We start from the raw sequence: 17,385 nt of genomic DNA on the forward strand, positions 1-17,385 counted from the left end.
CAATGCTTTCTAAAACAGAAGAGTGTAAAAGGATATTTAAAGTCAATTTCCTCAGTGAGGCTTTGCAGAAAATGAGGAAACTAGAGAAACAAAAATAGCAGGACATTCTACAGTTGATTTTAGATGTTGCTATGTTTTACGGGAAAAAAATACTTTTACCTTTTAAAGAATCACAAAAAATTACTGGAAACCCAAACTCTGGAATGTTTGCAAATTTAATTGAGCTTCTGTGTAATTATGTCTATATAGCTAGCCACAAAGTTGATGATTTTTTAAAAATCTGTGCCTTATTTGTGTAATAAAATACACAATGAATAACTAATGCTCATAGGAAAACATGTTAGACCTTGTGAAAGGAAAATCAATCTTGGGGACCCAAAATCACTAAACTAAAGGGAAAAGTCAGGCTGGGAATTGCTGAGGGCAAATCTGCCTCTCATTCTATGCAAACTCCCCCATCTGCTCACCGAGAGAAATGCATATCTGATTGCCTCATTTGAAGAGAGTAATCAGCAACGCAAAAGGATGAAACCATTTGTCTCTTACCTACCTTTGACCTGGAAGCCCCCTGTCTGGCCTTCCCAATTTTCTGGACTGAATCAATGTACATCTTACACATATTGATTGATGTCTCATGTCTCCCTAAAATGTATACAACCAAGCTGAGCCCCTGCCACCTTGGGCCCGTGTTGTCAGGACCTCCTGAGGATGCATCACAGGCATGCATCCTCAAGCTTGGCAAAATACACTTTCTAAAAAATCCGAGAGCTGTCTCAGATTTTCAGGGTTCACACATGTAATGTAGGATGTCAATGTTTATAAAACAGACATTATTCTACCTACTATTACAAATATGCTGCCAATTAACCTTAGACTTTCTCAACAAAATAAAAAATTTTGATGAGGTACAAATAATATATTTAAACTTAAATAATGTTGCAAGTTTTAATATGGCTACTTTTCAATTTTTCAATACTATTTTTTACCACTTTAACACTGTAAGAAAAATTAGTAATTAAAACATGAATAAAAGTGTTTACAGCAGGGTGCACATGTTTCCTCCAGCCTCTGCCCATCCCCAGCTTTCATCCCAACTGTCCTGATGGTGGCTCTAAGCATTGCTCCTTTCTCTGTATCAAGATCTCTCCCCAGAAACAAACCCAAATCTTACCATATGCTATGGCACGCTGTGATGATGAACAGCGACGAGCAGCCAAAGCCTCAAGGTAGGGAGGTTTTTGTAAAACAAGACTTGTAGAATGTAACATGTGAAAGTAAAGCCCATAGCAGAGCTCCCTCCTCAGCACATGGAGAGCAGACAGGAAGCTTTTGCCTCACCTTCCTCAATGGCCTGCAGCCACATCTCCCTAGGTCAGTCTTAAGGACAACGAAACTCTGGTCTTCAAGGTGGACACACTACTAGGTGCTCCAAAGCCATGGTGACCCACTCTCAGGTGGGTCCCGAGGAGAACAAAGCTCTGGTTCTAATCCTAACCCAAACCCTGTCCCAAGACTTTGACCCTGAACCTAAACCCTGATCCCTACCCTGGTCCCTAATTCTGATCCTTACTTTGACCCTGACTTTGATCTTGACCCTGACCATGACCCCACCTCAAACCATACTTCTGACCCTGAGTCTGAGCATAATCCCTGTTATTATGTTTACGATCTATCTCTAGTCTTACCCTCTAGTGGTAAATAGCTGTACCCAAATGCAATTTTAAATTATTTAACTTCGTTTCCTTGAATTCTCTAAGGACATCCTAAAGGAAATGTCATTATGTATTTTGTAGTCCCTCTGAGTGGCATGGCTTCAGATAAGTTCTAATAGTTTGCAAGACATAAAAGGTTTGGAGAGTGACAGCACTGGGTTGTTTGGGATGCATGTTGGCATTCACGATAATCATTGGTGCTGTTCTCCAAATATTTTCAGTTCACTTTTTATGAATGCATTCTGACTGTTCTATCCCACCTACTTAAATTTTCACATGGCCACATGACTGTTTTTTTTTTTTCTTTGCCAATGGAGGTGAGAAGAAAATAACATGTGGCTTTTTCAGGAGAAATTTCCAAGAAACAGAGTTCTATTCCACATGTTTTTTCTCTTTTCTATAGCAATGGGGATCTTATTGATGGTCCCTCCTTCCGTCTGGATTCCTGTTAGGATGATACAGCACAGAGCTACCTCTCACCTGACCCATGATGAGATGTATATAAATGAGGAAGAAGATTTTTGAGCCACTGAAATTTGGAGGTTGTCTGTCACCACAGTTTAACCTAGCTCCCATTGACTGATGCAGGGCTGAAGAATGAGTCCAAACTGGATCTGGACAAGACATGTGGAGAGCACTCCAGGTTGAGTAAAATTCAAGTGTTGTCTCAAGATAACAGTGAGCACAATGTCATTGGGTGGGTGTGGGATAAATAAGGTATATCAGGTGAGAATAATGAAAAACTCAACTTTAAAAGACGGTGCTGATTTGGACTGTGGAGAGATTCAAATGCCCTGCTTAGCATTTGAGATTGTGATGGTTGAACAAACTAATTAAAAGCCCTAAATGAAGACTTGGGATAAATATCTGAGGGTGTCTAATATCCCAATTTTTCATCCTAGAATCGGCAGAGTCCTTGACCCCATTCTCCTGAGACTTCCAAAAGAAAAAAGACCTACATTTCTTCAACAACCCACATTGAGAGACTTTCCTGCACTTTTGACCTGTGGCTAACACTCCTCACCTTTCATTCTGTCATCAGCATTTTGGGGAAACACCTTTAACTCTCTATGATTTACAGGTTATTAAGTGGCCCTTGTAATTCCCTCCAGAGGTGGAAAAGACTAATGATGATGGTGTCTGAGCTCACAGCAGCAAGCAGGTATGTGTGCTCAGCAGTCACGTGGCTCATCTGCTAGGAGCTTACTAAATACGATATTCTACAACATTGCTTAACACAAGGGGAGACGCTCCTGACTCAGAGGGTTTAATTGCTCGCCTACTTCTTTTTCTGCCCTCTTGGGCTCCTAAAATGAAAAGAACCCTGGGGTGATAAAATGAGTCAAAGAGGTGCCAGCCATATCACAGCAAAATAGATTCCTAAAAAATCCCTGATCTAAGATGACAGCCTTGGCTGGATAAGTTTGAATGTGCTGATAGCGGACATGGGAGAGTGAAGGTGGTTGAAATGTTCATATTAAAGAATTTCCACCCAGATTGCAAGAAAAGAGAGAGGAATGGAGATGGCAGCATGAGTCCCTACAATAAAAGCAGATGTTTTGAGATCACTTATATTTGTTCTGACAAAAATTAAGACACAAACCAAAGTTTAGCCTGAGGCTAAAATTAATTGGGCAATAAGCCAGAGGCACATATGACATAGACAGATTTAAACATTTCTCCCTTATATTAATACAAACACTAAACTTACAGATAAATTGATTCCAAATAAAACAAATATTCAAAAAATTTGATGAATAAACACTGGGGTCTACAGTAGTATTTGAAGGAGATCTCACAAATAGGTTTGGTTTTTGAAGGTTAGAACTGACGGTCTAGAGAATTCATTTCATTCCAGAGAGAGAAAGGAGGAATTTCTTGGGTTCCTTCAGGAATGAGTCTGGCTGTGCCTCATCTTTGTTTGAACTATGGATACGGCAGAAGAAAATTGATGATTTCACCGATTTAAGGTGCAAAAAGTCACTGGATTCTCTAAGAAGCCTGGGATTCTTCTGCTGGAAAAATAAGTTTGTTGAGAAAAAACGAGTTGAGGAGGCTGTTACTGAAGTGAAGCAGAATTGTTTTTATATAATCTGCTCATTACCTACTCTGTAGTGTGGATAAAAATTATTCAAGCAAAAGGTCCTCTTACTGTTCCTGGAATGCAGTGGATAGAGAACAGATTAGTTTTTTTCCCTCAGAACACAACCACTAGAAACATTCTACCTCAGATGAGATATTGCCTAATTATTTTCAAAAGACAGTGAAAAATGATGGATGTAAATGTTTGCTACAAAATAAATACATTCTAGAAACAGAAGCATCTGGGTCACAGTTATATTAGAGCTACCTGTGTTCCCCTGTCACTGAGATTAAAGCAAAAGTGTCCAATACAATCGTTCACAGCATGGGAGAGGGGAAAGTGAAAGTTGGAAAGGCCAGTCATAAAAGGATCAGAATTTCAGTCCATAAGGAAGTGGCTTTGTGCATTGTCTGTTGCTATGTGCAAGGGGAAGGCTGGGGCAAGAAAACATGCAGTAACAAGGGCTCCTTTGTCCATCTCACCTCTCTAGATACCAGGTTGCAGACATGTTGCATTTTAATTGAAAGGTTGATATAATTTTTTTTAAAGAACACTTGCAGTGTTTGAAGTGACAAAGGCTGCTGTGACAAAAAAGCAGGGAAAGGGATTTTTTTTTAAAAAGCAAACAACAACAACAAAAACCCCACAAAAAAGCAAACAACAAACAAACAGAAAACAAAGAAGGAAGTCAGCTGTGACTACTTCCAGGAAGGGACTCAAAGAGGCAATTGGAAATTTTATTCGCTTTGCAACTGTAGGTTTTCCAGCCTGATTCCTTTCTAAAGTATATTACTTTCTTTTTGGTTCATGAAGTTATCCCTTTCTGTTTTCTGGAACAGCTATGTATTTTCTTTATCTATCATCTATCTACCTGCCTATCATCTATCTATTTACTATCTATCTTTTCTACCTTTCACTATCAAGAGCTTGGGTCAGGCAGGATAGAATTGCAGTGTATGTTCACTCTACCATTTAAAACAAGAGCTCTCGTAGGCATTCTCCTTCATATCACAAACTTGAGCTTTCTAAGACAGCATGTGGCAAACTACTATGCATGGGCCATGTCTGACGCAGTCTGCATTTGTAAGTAAAGTTGTACTGGGACACAGCCACATACATGTGTTATATGACATCTCTGGCTGTTTTCATGGTACAATGGAAGAGCTAAATCATTAACAGAGAGACCATATGGCTTGGAAAACTTAAAGTGTTTAACATTTAGCCTTTTACAGAAAATATTTTCTGACTCTTGTTTTAAAATATCTTTGTTTAGAATGCTACCTATTGCCTTCTGGATAGAATCACAACTCTTTGCCACAATACACACAGCTTGAACCCTGCTTCTATATCCAGCCTCATCTGTTATTTCCGCTTCTCCTTATTTTCCTCGTGGCCATGCTGATGGATTGTCAGCTTCCCAGATGTGCAAGAATCTCTCGTCCCTTCCTGACATTCTCATGCTCTCCCTCTGCCTCTAGAGAACTCCCTGTCCCATCTCTCATGACAAATCCCTTCTTCAGCCCCTTTGCTCCTTCCTTAAGGATACCCGTTTGGCTCTATTTTGGGTGACATGCTCCTTCTGCATCTCCCAGAGCCATCCTGTGTCTGTCAGCTACTGCATTTCTTTGTATCTCTGTGTCATATATCACCAAATCTGCCTAAGCTTTCATGAGTCACTGCATGACTCCACCAGCATTGTCCCCACTAACCACCAGGCTTAGACATTTGTCCAGTATGCTCAGGGTTGTGGGGAAGTAGCAGTAACCAGCCAGGGAACATCATCTCATACATCAGAATCAAATCTGTAGATCTCTGCCATTCATAAATATTTGGAGTTTAAAATTAGCATAAAGATTTTCCTTAAAATAAGAACAAATGGCTTGAATAGGCTTTTGAAATGTATGATTTTTCCTTTGGTTCATTTCAGTGTTCAGTATTCAGACATGAATCTAAACACAACTCTGCTCTTAGTAGCTGTGTGACCCTGGGAAAGTCGCTCAATCTCCCTCCGCTAAATTGTGTTGTGTGAATAATGAGAAGAGAGTTGTTATTTGTATTTAGTGAATAATAACAAACAAAAGGCATTTAGCTTTCTGGAACCTGGCATGTAGTAGATCCTCATGAAATACCAGCTCTGTTGATAAAACTAGACAAAAAGGAGCTTTCAAAGTCAACAACAACATCACACAGTGAAGGACATAGATAAGAAGCTGCTGCTGCAGCCTGGATCTCCTGGGGGCCCATTTTGTCCGTGATTTAGCAGGAATGCACTACCTTTCTATGAGGAGACATTGCCCACAGAAACCAAGGCCATTCTTTGAAGACAAACATGTTTTAATAGTGTTTACATTGTGTAATTGTATAATATAAATGATAATTATTAATAACATAAAATTGTTTACATTATTATATTATGACTATTGTACAGACCTTTACACCTAGATATTCTGAAGTTGGTGGTCTGTGAGTGGCATTGAGTGATGACTAACACACTCTGACCTGGGATAGAACAACACGTGCCCCTGCAGTTTGCTGAATTTCAGGGCATCACCACCTTTTTTCAAGAGTGTGTTTTCCTATCCTCTAGAGTTTTGCCCACTTAAGCAATGGTTTTGCTGTAATAAAGAATTACACTATTTATCAAAATGTTACTTTGGAGAATAAAGTTTTCTTAAACTATCAGGCCCATAGCTAATGCCAATGGCTCCAAGGATGAGAAGGTAAAAAAGCCTTTTTTTTGGGGGGGGGCCAAGAGAAAAAATCACATTTCAAACTGTCTCGTGCTAGTCACTGGAAAATTAGAAGTGAACACACTCCCCTCCCAGCTCAATCACAGCTACTAAATAACCAAGATCTCCTGCAGGTGCCTTGGCTTTGTGAGCCTGGAGTTGCTGGCTGGTACTGGGCAGCAGGCAGCGGAGCTGATCCCATTTCTCCATGCTTTCCCCATGCTGTGGGGGACACAGGCACATTGAATAACCTGAGTCCTGGCCTGGTGCTGGCTGGGAAGCTATTTGATGTCAGGCTCATAGTGGACTTCTGAGTTGAAAAGAGAGTATGGGTCACCCAGCCCCACTTACTCATTTTACAAAGAATGAAAATGGGGCTCTATTCCAGACATGAGAGTACACATTGTAAGACTGTGTAAGCTTGCTGCACTTGTATCCGCTCAGCACACACTTACTGAGTGCCGAGTGTCTCTAGCATGAGAGGGGCTCTAGTCCCTGGGGTCCCACCCTCCACAGACAACAGCAGCACTTCGAGGGACAGAGGTGCACAGAACAATGTGGGGGCCCTTCTGTTGGAGAGGCAGCTAGGGAGGGTCCTTAGAAGAAGTGACAGCTGAGCTGTTCTCTGAAGGGTGAAGCTGAATTACTTGAAGTTTAGGACAAAGGAGTGTTTGGGGAAGTGGAGCCTATAAGCCAAAAGCATAATGACTTGTCCAGAGAAGTGTAACAAGTTCCATATTGTTTCTATGCCAAATGTGAACAGGAATCAACAAAGGAAAGAGCAGGATCCCAGAGCCAGGGCCTTGGATTTCACCCGCTGGCAATGGGAATGTTCACTGGGAATTTTGGGGGTCAAAACATGAAAGTGTTTTCTCTTAGCTCCAATTCTCTCTGTCTCTTTCTGTCCCTCTCTCTCTCCCTTATCTTTAATTTTTGTATTATCCTAAGAAAACACAGATGTGTCAGACATGGGGATTAGCAGCTTGCCTCTTTCTGGATGACTTCAGGGGAGCACTTTGGCCTATGTGAGCTTATTTACAATAATTCAGGAATCTTGCCAAAAAAAAAAGTCATGGTAGCAGAGGTTAGAATATCTCCTAGTATTTCTTCTGATACTTTGAATTCATGATTAATATGTTTAATCTTCATCTTCTGAAAGGTCACCAGGTGCACAGTGAGACCATAAAGGGGTTCTGTTTCTGTGGTTTGTGTCTTCAACAGTCGGTGGTTTTGCAGCAACAGCATTGCATGTTGGTTTTAGGCTGATGATGCTCAACAGTGGACAATTCTCTTCACCTGCCTGGGCCCCACTGCCCACCCTTCCATACAGTGCAGGGTCACAGCTGAACTCTCTGAGACACGTTGCAGGATCTCAGCTTCTGAACTGTCAAGTGTCTTCTAGGTGAAGGCTTAGTCTCATAGCCTTTGTGGCTTCCTCCAGGTAACACTTGGTTTTTTGACCTAACCCTGGTATTTGTGTGACACAAATGTGAATGTGCTCCCTGTGGCAGCGCTGAGGAAGGATTCAGTCATCACAGATGCCGAAAGGCAAACGCAGTGTGCTTTTTTCCATCATCTCCAGTCCTGTATTATTTTTACACATCAGCCCATTTGAAAAAGAAAACAAAAAAGCCTCCTGTTAGAATTAAATCCCTTCTGGAGATAATGGGTATTTTTAAAATCTTTAATTTTGTTTATAGTCACATTTGCTCCCAGTGCCGGCCAGGATCCACTAGAGGGCAGACACACCCGTGTGTATTTGTGTGGTGCTGGCTGAGTGGTAACAAGAACAGTGCCTGCCAGGATCCACTAGGGGGCAGAGACACTGGCGTGTACGGTGGTGCTTGCTGAGTGGTAATAAGAACAGTACCCGCCAGCATCCACTAGAGGGCAGACACACCCGTGTGTATTTGTGTGGCGCCTGCTGAGTGGTAATAAGAACAGTACCCGCCAGCATCCACTAGAGGGCAGATACACCCACGTGTATTTGTGTGGCCCTTGCTGAGTGGTAATAAGAACAGTGCTTTCCAGCATCCACTAGAGGGCAGACACACCCATGTGTATTTGTGTGACACTTGCTGAGTGGTAATAAAAACAGACACCCTGCCCTCCTGGAGCCAACCTCCAGTGCCCAGGCCAGTGGCACCAAGTAAGAAAAGCTCAGTTTCCATATCTGCATCAGCTACACAGTGCTCTCACACAGGAGGCATCAGCCAGTTTTCTCAGTTAAAGAGACAGAAGCAAAGTGTGTTCTCACTACTTTTTCTATGTACCATGTTATCTAATGTTTTAACTTAATTGAATGAATACACTCCCTATGCATCTGGACACATGCATGGAAAATTCACAAACACAAAAACACAAAATAGAGTATTTTGCCAAGAGAAAATTTCTTTGATATGTAAATTTCACTTTTTTCTAGCTTTTGGTGATTTTAATGTAATGAAATTGAGAAGTCTGTGCCTCTAAAAGACTTTTTAAAGAGCATGGTATTTCTCCATTTTGAAAAAAATGGTAAAATATCTTCTACTATAGATAAAAGTTAATTGGCTGAGAGTAATAAACAGAAGATTTAAAAATGACTTTTACCCCCGCTATTTTGTCAAGGGCTACAGTGAATTACACACCCTGGCTTGGGTTTGCACACTACGTGCTGGAAGCCAGCAGTCATGCAGGCCATGCTCTCCCACACTTAGAAAAAAAGCCCATGAGAAAGAGCTCCATCAAGTTCACACAGAATGACCTCAGCAAGACCTGGAAAATGCTCAGTTCCACAAAATACCTGTGTCCAAATCATTTCAGCGCACAGCTCTGGCATCAGGTTCCTGTGAGGACAGACCCCAAGATGGATTTCTGGTTGGAGGCTGCTGCCAGAGGAGACAATGTGACCACAGATGGCTCATGCTGCTCCCATGCTGCAGGAACCAGTGACTTGGGAGTCCTGCTCACTGTCCTGTTGGGGAACTGCAGAGATTCACCCCAGCTGGGTGGACTCTGCTGTGTCTCCTGTCAAGAAGCTCCTCAGCTTACCTTGGTTTTTCCTTTTTAAAATTCTCTGATGTTTTCCTCTCCAGTGGGGGCTGCATCTCACCTTAGAAGAAAAGATTTTCCAGCCGGGCGCTGTGGCTCATGCCTGTAATCCCATCACTTTGGGAGGCCAAGGCAGGCAGATCACAAGGTCAGGAGATTGAGACCATCCTGGCTAACATGGTGAAACCCTGTCTCTACTAAAAATATAAAAAATTAGCCATGTGTGGTGGTGGGCACCTGTAGTCCCAGCTACTCTGGAGGCTGAGGCAGGAGAATGGCGTGAACCTGGGAGGCAGAGCTTGCAGTGAGCCAAGATCGAGCCACTGCACTCCAGCCTGGGCAACAAAGCGAGACTCCATATCAAAAAAAAAAAAAAAAAAAGAAAGAAAGAAAGAAAGAAAGAAAAGAAAAGAAAAAGAAAAGCAAAAAGAAAAGATTTTCCAACTGGGGGCTGTCTTGGTAGCTGGTCCAGAAGAAGGTTTCCTCTCTCTGGAGTGAGGTCCAGCCAAGTAACTCCAGCAAGAACTCTCACTGAGTGGGGCTGCATCTGCCCTGTTCTCCTCCCATCCTCATGCAGACTGTGGAAACCCATTCATGCCCTATGTAAAGTCCTGCATCTTGGACTATAAAATGGCAAAAACCGAATTTAAAATAGATGATTATATTGACTCTATAAAGAAAAGAAAGTTCTGAGGTAGACAATTGGTAAGCAAGCAATTATGTGTAACTTGTTAGAACACTAGGGTGTTTATTTGTCTCACTGATTATTTTCTGTTTAACAGGAGGGAGCCAGAGGGAGAGAAAAGTGGCTGGGAATTGAGAGGCATAAGATCACCTCAGTCCCAACAATTCCATGTAAATGATGATGTGAGGTGGGCTACTGGCAAAAGTCCCTGGAAATCCTCACAATCTCAGCTTTTAACTTCTGTAAAATATTATGTCATTTATGATCTCTTTAACAGATAACTTTTTTTCTAATTATAAAAGTGTATAATCTCTTTGGAGGATCTTTGGTAAATATAAAATGAGTTGGCCAGGCACTGTGGCTCACGCCTGTAATCCCAGCACTTTGGGAGGCCGAGATGGGCGGATCATGAGGTCAGGAGATCGAGACCATCCTGGCTAACATGGTGAAACCCCATCTCTACTAAAAATACAAAAAAATTAGCCGGGCGAGGTGGGGGGCGCCTGTAGACCCAGCTACTCGGGAGGCTGAGGCAGGAGAATGGCGTGAACGTGGGAGGCGGAGCTTTCAGTGAGCCGGGATCGCACCAGTGCACTCCAGCCTGGGCGACAGAGCAAGATCCGTCTCAAAAAAAAAAAAAAAATATATATATATATATATATATATAAAATGAGTTATAAAAGAAACAAAAATTACTCATAATTTTATCACTCTAATTTTGAAAATTATATTACTGCATTTTTAACTAAATGTAGAAATTTTAGATTGTACTATATATTATTGTATCTGTTTTTCATTCATTATTAGATTATAAATGTTTTACATGGCATAAACTATATATGTAAATCAGCTATTTCCACACCTGGATGCTTGATTTAACCCTCCTTATACTGTTAGCCATTTAAAAGATTTCTACTTTATCCTGTGAATAACACTTCAACCAGTCATTATTCTTATATATAGCTCATTCAGTCACTCATAATCTTGTTGAGCATTTATTTATAATTTAATTGCCTATTACCTGAGTGGATTGTGGTTATATGTTTATATGCTTATTCCAAATACAGTGCTAAGATTAGCATTAGAGACAGGAAAATATTTACGGGTTTTGAAACTAGAAGGAGCCAAACAAATCCATGATCCAGCTTCACATACTCTCACCCACCCTTAGTTCTCTTACACAGAAAGTGAACACAATGCTGTTTGTCTTGTGGCATCACTGTGAAGTTAAAGGAGACACCGACTGTACTTGCAGCATTACACGGACAGCAGGAGGCTGGGCCCCCACCAGCTCTAAGGACAATCACAAGTGGATGCCCCACGATCCTACTCTCAGGATGTTCATATGCCATATGCCCTGTGAGTGTCACTTACCCAGTGAACACATATTTGTTGATTGTAAATTACTCCCATACTATTTTCTTTACATGTTCACAAATCTGTTTTTTAAAAAAGGTACAATTATGAAATTAAAAGTTAACTAAAGGGGGATGTTTTCTTTATCTCTGAAATTTAACCCCCCAAATCTAGATTGTAAAGCAAGGAAATGTGTTACGGCCCGACACTTGCCATCAATACTTTTTCGATGTTAGTGGGCAGGGGAGGGTAGTGGAAGAGAAGGAATCAGAGCTCTGATGGGTGCACATTGTCTTCCCTACAAATCCATTTCTTGTCCAGCCTTCCTTCCTCAGTGGGGCTGCTCTATCCTTTTACACACATTTGAACTGCTCCCCTGTGGGCTATTCTCATTTGCTTTACTTCCTAAATTCCATGGGACCCACATTTAAGAGGAGAGGGGAACCACTTTGGAACTGGAGGAAGTTCACCTTACATGATATGACTGCCTCCTTCCTCTACAGTGAATGGTCTCTGGTGTCCCTGGGTGTTCAGTTTCTTTCCAATCGTGTGTTACTGACTGTTCAGGTGGCAAATGGCCCATGACCTTTATGGTATTAAAGAGAAAAAAAATAAAAAGCTGTGTTTGTTTTAACTTTTTATTTTAGCTTTGGGGGTACATGGGAGGGTTTGTTATATAGGTAAACACATCTCACAGGGGTTTGTTGTACATGTTATTTCATCATCCAGGTATTAAGCCCAGTACCCAATAGTTATCTTTTCTGCTCCTCTCCCTCAAGTAGACCCCAGTGTCTGTTTCCTTCTTTGTGTTCACAAGTTCTTTTTATTTTTTTATTTTTTATTTTTTTAATTTATTATTATTATACTTTAAGTTGTAGGGTACATGTGCATAACGTGCAGGTTTGCTACATATGTACACTTGTGCCATGTTGGTGTGCTGCACCCATCAACTCGTCATTTACATCAGGTATAACTCCCAATGCAATCCCTCCCCCCTCCCCCCTCCCCATGATAGGCCCCGGTGTGTGATGTTCCCCTTCCCAAGTCCAAGTGATCTCATTGTTCAGTTCCCACCTATGAGTGAGAACATGCGGTGTTTGGTTTTCTCTTCTTGTGATAGTTTGCTAAGAATGATGGTTTCCAGCTGCATCCATGTCCCTACAAAGGACACAAACTCATCCTTTTTTATGGCTGCATAGTATTCCATGGTGTATATGTGCCACATTTTCTTAATCCAGTCTGTCACTGATGGACATTTGGGTTGATTCCAAGTCTTTGCTATTGTGAATAGTGCCACAATAAAAATACGTGTGCATGTGTCTTTATAGCAGCATAATTTATAATCCTTTGGGTATATACCCAGTAATGGGATGGCTGGGTCATATGGTACATCTAGTTCTAGATCCTTGAGGAATCGCCATACTGTTTTCCATAATGGTTGAACTAGTTTGCAATCCCACCAACAGTGTAAAAGTGTTCCTATATCTCCACATCCTCTCCAGCATCTGTTGTTTCCTGACTTTTTAATGATCACCATTCTAACTGGTGTGAGATGGTATCTCATTGTGGTTTTGATTTGCATTTCTCCACATCCTCTCCAGCATCTGTTGTTTCCTGACTTTTTAATGATCACCATTCTAACTGGTGTGAGATGGTATCTCATTGTGGTTTTGATTTGCATTTCTCTGATGGCCAGTGATGATGAGCATTTTTTCATGTGTCTGTTGGCTGTATGAATGTCTTCTTTTGAGGACTGTCTGTTCATATCCTTTGCCCACTTTTTGATGGGGTTGTTTGTTTTTTTCTTGTAAATTTGTTTGAGTTCTTTGTAGGTTCCGGATATTAGCCCTTTGTCAGATGAGTAGATTGCAAAAATTTTCTCCCATTCTGTAGGTTGCCTGTTCACTCTGATGGTAGTTTCTTTTGCTGTGCAGAAGCTCTTTAGTTTAATGAGATCCCATTTGTCAATTTTGGCTTTTGCTACTGTTGCTTTTGGTGTTTTAGACATGAAGTCTTTGCCCATGCCTATGTCCTGAATGGTACTACCTAGGTTTTCCTCTAGGATTTTTATGGTATTAGGTCTAACATTTAAGTTTCTAATCCATCTTGAATTAATTTTCGTATAAGGAGTAAGGAAAGGATCCAGTTTCAGCTTTCTACTTATGGCTAGCCAATTTTCCCAGCACCATTTATTAAATAGGGAATCCTTTCCCCATTTCTTGTTTCTCTCAGGTTTGTCAAAGATCAGATGGCTGCAGATTTGTGGTATTATTTCTGAGGACTCTGTTCTGTTCCATTGGTCTATATCTCTGTTTTGGTACCAGTACCATGCTGTTTTGGTTACTGTAGCCTTGTAGTATAGTTTGAAGTCAGGTAGCGTGATGCCTCCAGCTTTGTTCTTTTGACTTAGGATTGTCTTGGAGATGTGGGCTCTTTTTTGGTTCCATATGAACTTTAAAGCAGTTTTTTTCCAATTCTGTGAAGAAACTCATTGGTAGCTTGATGGGGGATAGCATTGAATCTATAAATTACCTTGGGCAGTATGGCCATTTTCACGATATTGATTCTTCCTATCCATGAGCATGGTATGTTCTTCCATTTGTTTGTGTCCTCTTTTATTTCACTGAGCAGTGGTTTGTAGTTCTCCTTGAAGAGGTCCTTTACATCCCTTGTAAGTTGGATTCCTAGGTATTTTATTCTCTTTGAAGCAATTGTGAATGGAAGTTCATTCCTGATTTGGCTCTCTGTTTGTCTGTTACTGGTGTATAAGAATTCTTGTGATTTTTGCACATTAATTTTGTATCCTGAGACTTTGCTGAAGTTGCTTATCAGTTTAAGGAGATTTTGGGCTGAGACAATAGGGTTTTCTAAATATACAATCATGTCATCTGCAAACAGGGACAATTTGACTTCTTCTTTTCCTAACTGAATCCCCTTGATTTCTTTCTCTTGCCTAATTGCCCTAGTCAGAACTTCCAACACTATGTTGAATAGGAGTGGTGAGAGAGGGCATCCCTGTCTTGTGCCAGTTTTCAAAGGGAATTTTTCCAGTTTTTGCCCATTCAGTATGATATTTGCTGTGGGTTTGTCATAAATAGCTCTTATTATTTTGAGGTACATTCCATCAATACCGAATTTATTGAGCGTTTTTAGCATGAAGGGCTGTTGAATTTTGTCAAAAGCCTTTTCTGCATCTATTGAGATAATCATGTGGTTCTTGTCTTTGGTTCTGTTTATATGCTGGATTATGTTTATTGATTTGCGAATGTTGAACCAGCCTTGCATCCCAGGGATGAAGCCCACTTGATCATGGTGGATAAGCTTTTTGATGTGTTGCTGAATCCGGTTTGCCAGTATTTTATTGAGGATTTTTGCATCGATGTTCATCAGGGATATTGGTCTAAAATTCTCTTTTTTTGTTGTGTCTCTGCCAGGCTTTGGTATCAGGATGATGTTGGCCTCATAAAAAGAGTTAGGGAGGATTCCCTCTTTTTCTATTGATTGGAATAGTTTCAGAAGGAATGGTACCAACTCCTCCTTGTACCTCTGGTAGAATTCAGCTGTGAATCCATCTGGTCCTGGACTTTTTTTGGTTGGTAGGCTATTAATTATTGCCTCAATTTCAGAGCCTGCTATTGGTCTATTCAGGGATTCAACTTCTTCCTGGTTTAGTCTTGGAAGAGTGTAAGTGTCCGGGAAATTATCCATTTCTTCTAGATTTTCCAGTTTATTTGCGTAGAGGTGTTTATAGTATTCTCTGATGGTAGTTTGTATTTCTGTGGGGTCGGTGGTGATATCCCCTTTATCATTTTTAATTGCGTCGATTTGATTCTTCTCTCTTTTCTTCTTTATTAGTCTTGCTAGCGGTCTGTCAATTTTGTTGATCTTTTCAAAAAACCAACTCCTGGATTCATTGATTTTTTGGAGGGTTTTTTGTGTCTCTATCTCCTTCAGTTCTGCTCTGATCTTAGTTATTTCTTGCCTTCTGCTAGCTTTCGAATGTGTTTGCTCTTGCTTCTCTAATTCTTTTAATTGCGATGTTAGAGTGTCAATTTTAGATCTTTCCTGCTTTCTCTTGTGGGCATTTAGTGCTATAAATTTCCCTCTACACACTGCTTTAAATGTGTCCCAGAGATTCTGGTATGTTGTATCTTTGTTCTCATTGGTTTCAAAGAACATCTTTATTTCTGCCTTCATTTCGTTATGTACCCAGTAGTCATTCAGGAGCAGGTTGTTCAGTTTCCATGTAGTTGAGCGGTTTTGATTGAGTTTCTTAGTCCTGAGTTCTAGTTTGATTGCACTGTGGTCTGAGAGACAGTTTGTTATAATTTCTGTTCTTGTACATTTGCTGAGGAGTGCTTTACTTCCAATTACGTGGTCAATTTTGGAGTAAGTACGATGTGGTGCTGAGAAGAATGTATATTCTGTTGATTTGGGGTGGAGAGTTCTATAGATGTCTATTAGGTCTGCTTGCTGCAGAGATGAGCTCAATTCCTGGATATCCTTGTTAACTTTCTGTCTCGTTGATCTGTCTAATGTTGACAGTGGAGTGTTGAAGTCTCCCATTATTATTGTATGGGAGTCTAAGTCTCTTTGTAAGTCTCTAAGGACTTGCTTTATGAATCTGGGTGCTCCTGTATTGGGTGCATATATATTTAGGATAGTTAGCTCTTCCTGTTGAATTGATCCCTTTACCATTATGTAATGGCCTTCTTTGTCTCTTTTGATCTTTGATGGTTTAAAGTCTGTTTTATCAGAGACTAGTATTGCAACCCCCGCTTTTTTTTGTTCTCCATTTGCTTGGTAAATCTTCCTCCATCCCTTTATTTTGAGCCTATGTATGTCTCTGCGTGTGAGATGGGTCTCCTGAATACAGCAGACTGAGGGATCTTGACTCTTTATCCAGTTTGCCAGTCTGTGTCTTTTAATTGGAGCATTTAGTCCGTCCATTTACATTTAAGGTTAAGATTGTTATGTGTGAACTTGATCCTGCCATTATGATATTAACTGGTTATTTTGCTCGTTAGTTGATGCAGTTTCTTCCTAGCCTCGATGGTCTTTACATTTTGGCATGTTTTTGCAATGGCTGGTCCTGGTTGTTCCTTTCCATGTTTAGTGCTTCCTTCAGGGTCTCTTGTAAGGCAGGCATAGTGGTGACAAAATCTCTAAGCATTTGCTTATCTGTAAAGGATTTTATTTCTCCTTCACTTATGAAACTTAGTTTGGCTGGATATGAAATTCTGGGTTTAAAATTCTTTTCTTTAAGAATGTTGAATATTGGCCCCCACTTTCTTCTGGCTTGGAGAGTTTCTGCCGAGAGATCTGCTGTTAGTCTGATGGGCTTCCCTTTGTGGGTAACCCGACCTTTCTCTCTGGCTGCCCTTAAGATTTTTTCCTTCATTTCAACTTTGGTGAATCTGGCAATTATGTGTCTTGGAGTTGCTCTTCTCGAGGAGTATCTTTGTGGCGTTCTCTGTATTTCCTGGATTTGAATGTTGGCCTGCCCTACTAGGTTGGGGAAGTTCTCCTGGATGATATCCTGAAGAGTGTTTTCCAACTTGGTTCCATTTTCCCCCTCACTTTCAGGCACCCCAATCAGACGTAGATTTGGTCTTTTTACATAATCCCATACTTCTTGCAGGCTTTGTTCATTTCTTTTTCTTCTTTTTTCTTTTGGTTTCTCTTCTCGCTTCATTTCATTCATTTGATCCTCAATCGCTGATACTGTTTCTTCCAGTTGATCGAGTCGGTTACTGAAGCTTGTGCATTTGTCACGTATTTCTCGTGCCA

The 17,385-nt window shown here is 40.7% G+C and overlaps 1 pseudogene; it reads left to right on the top strand.

Moving 5' to 3' along the window:
* Window positions 1-1,179: 1,179 nt before the first annotated feature.
* LOC140710977 (uncharacterized) overlaps window positions 1,180-17,385 on the top strand; it is a 29,510-nt pseudogene continuing 13,304 nt past the window's right edge.

This window comes from Chlorocebus sabaeus, unplaced genomic scaffold (genome assembly GCF_047675955.1).
Source record: "Chlorocebus sabaeus isolate Y175 unplaced genomic scaffold, mChlSab1.0.hap1 unalloc_scaffold_114, whole genome shotgun sequence".
NCBI classification, from domain to species: Eukaryota; Metazoa; Chordata; class Mammalia; order Primates; family Cercopithecidae; genus Chlorocebus; species Chlorocebus sabaeus.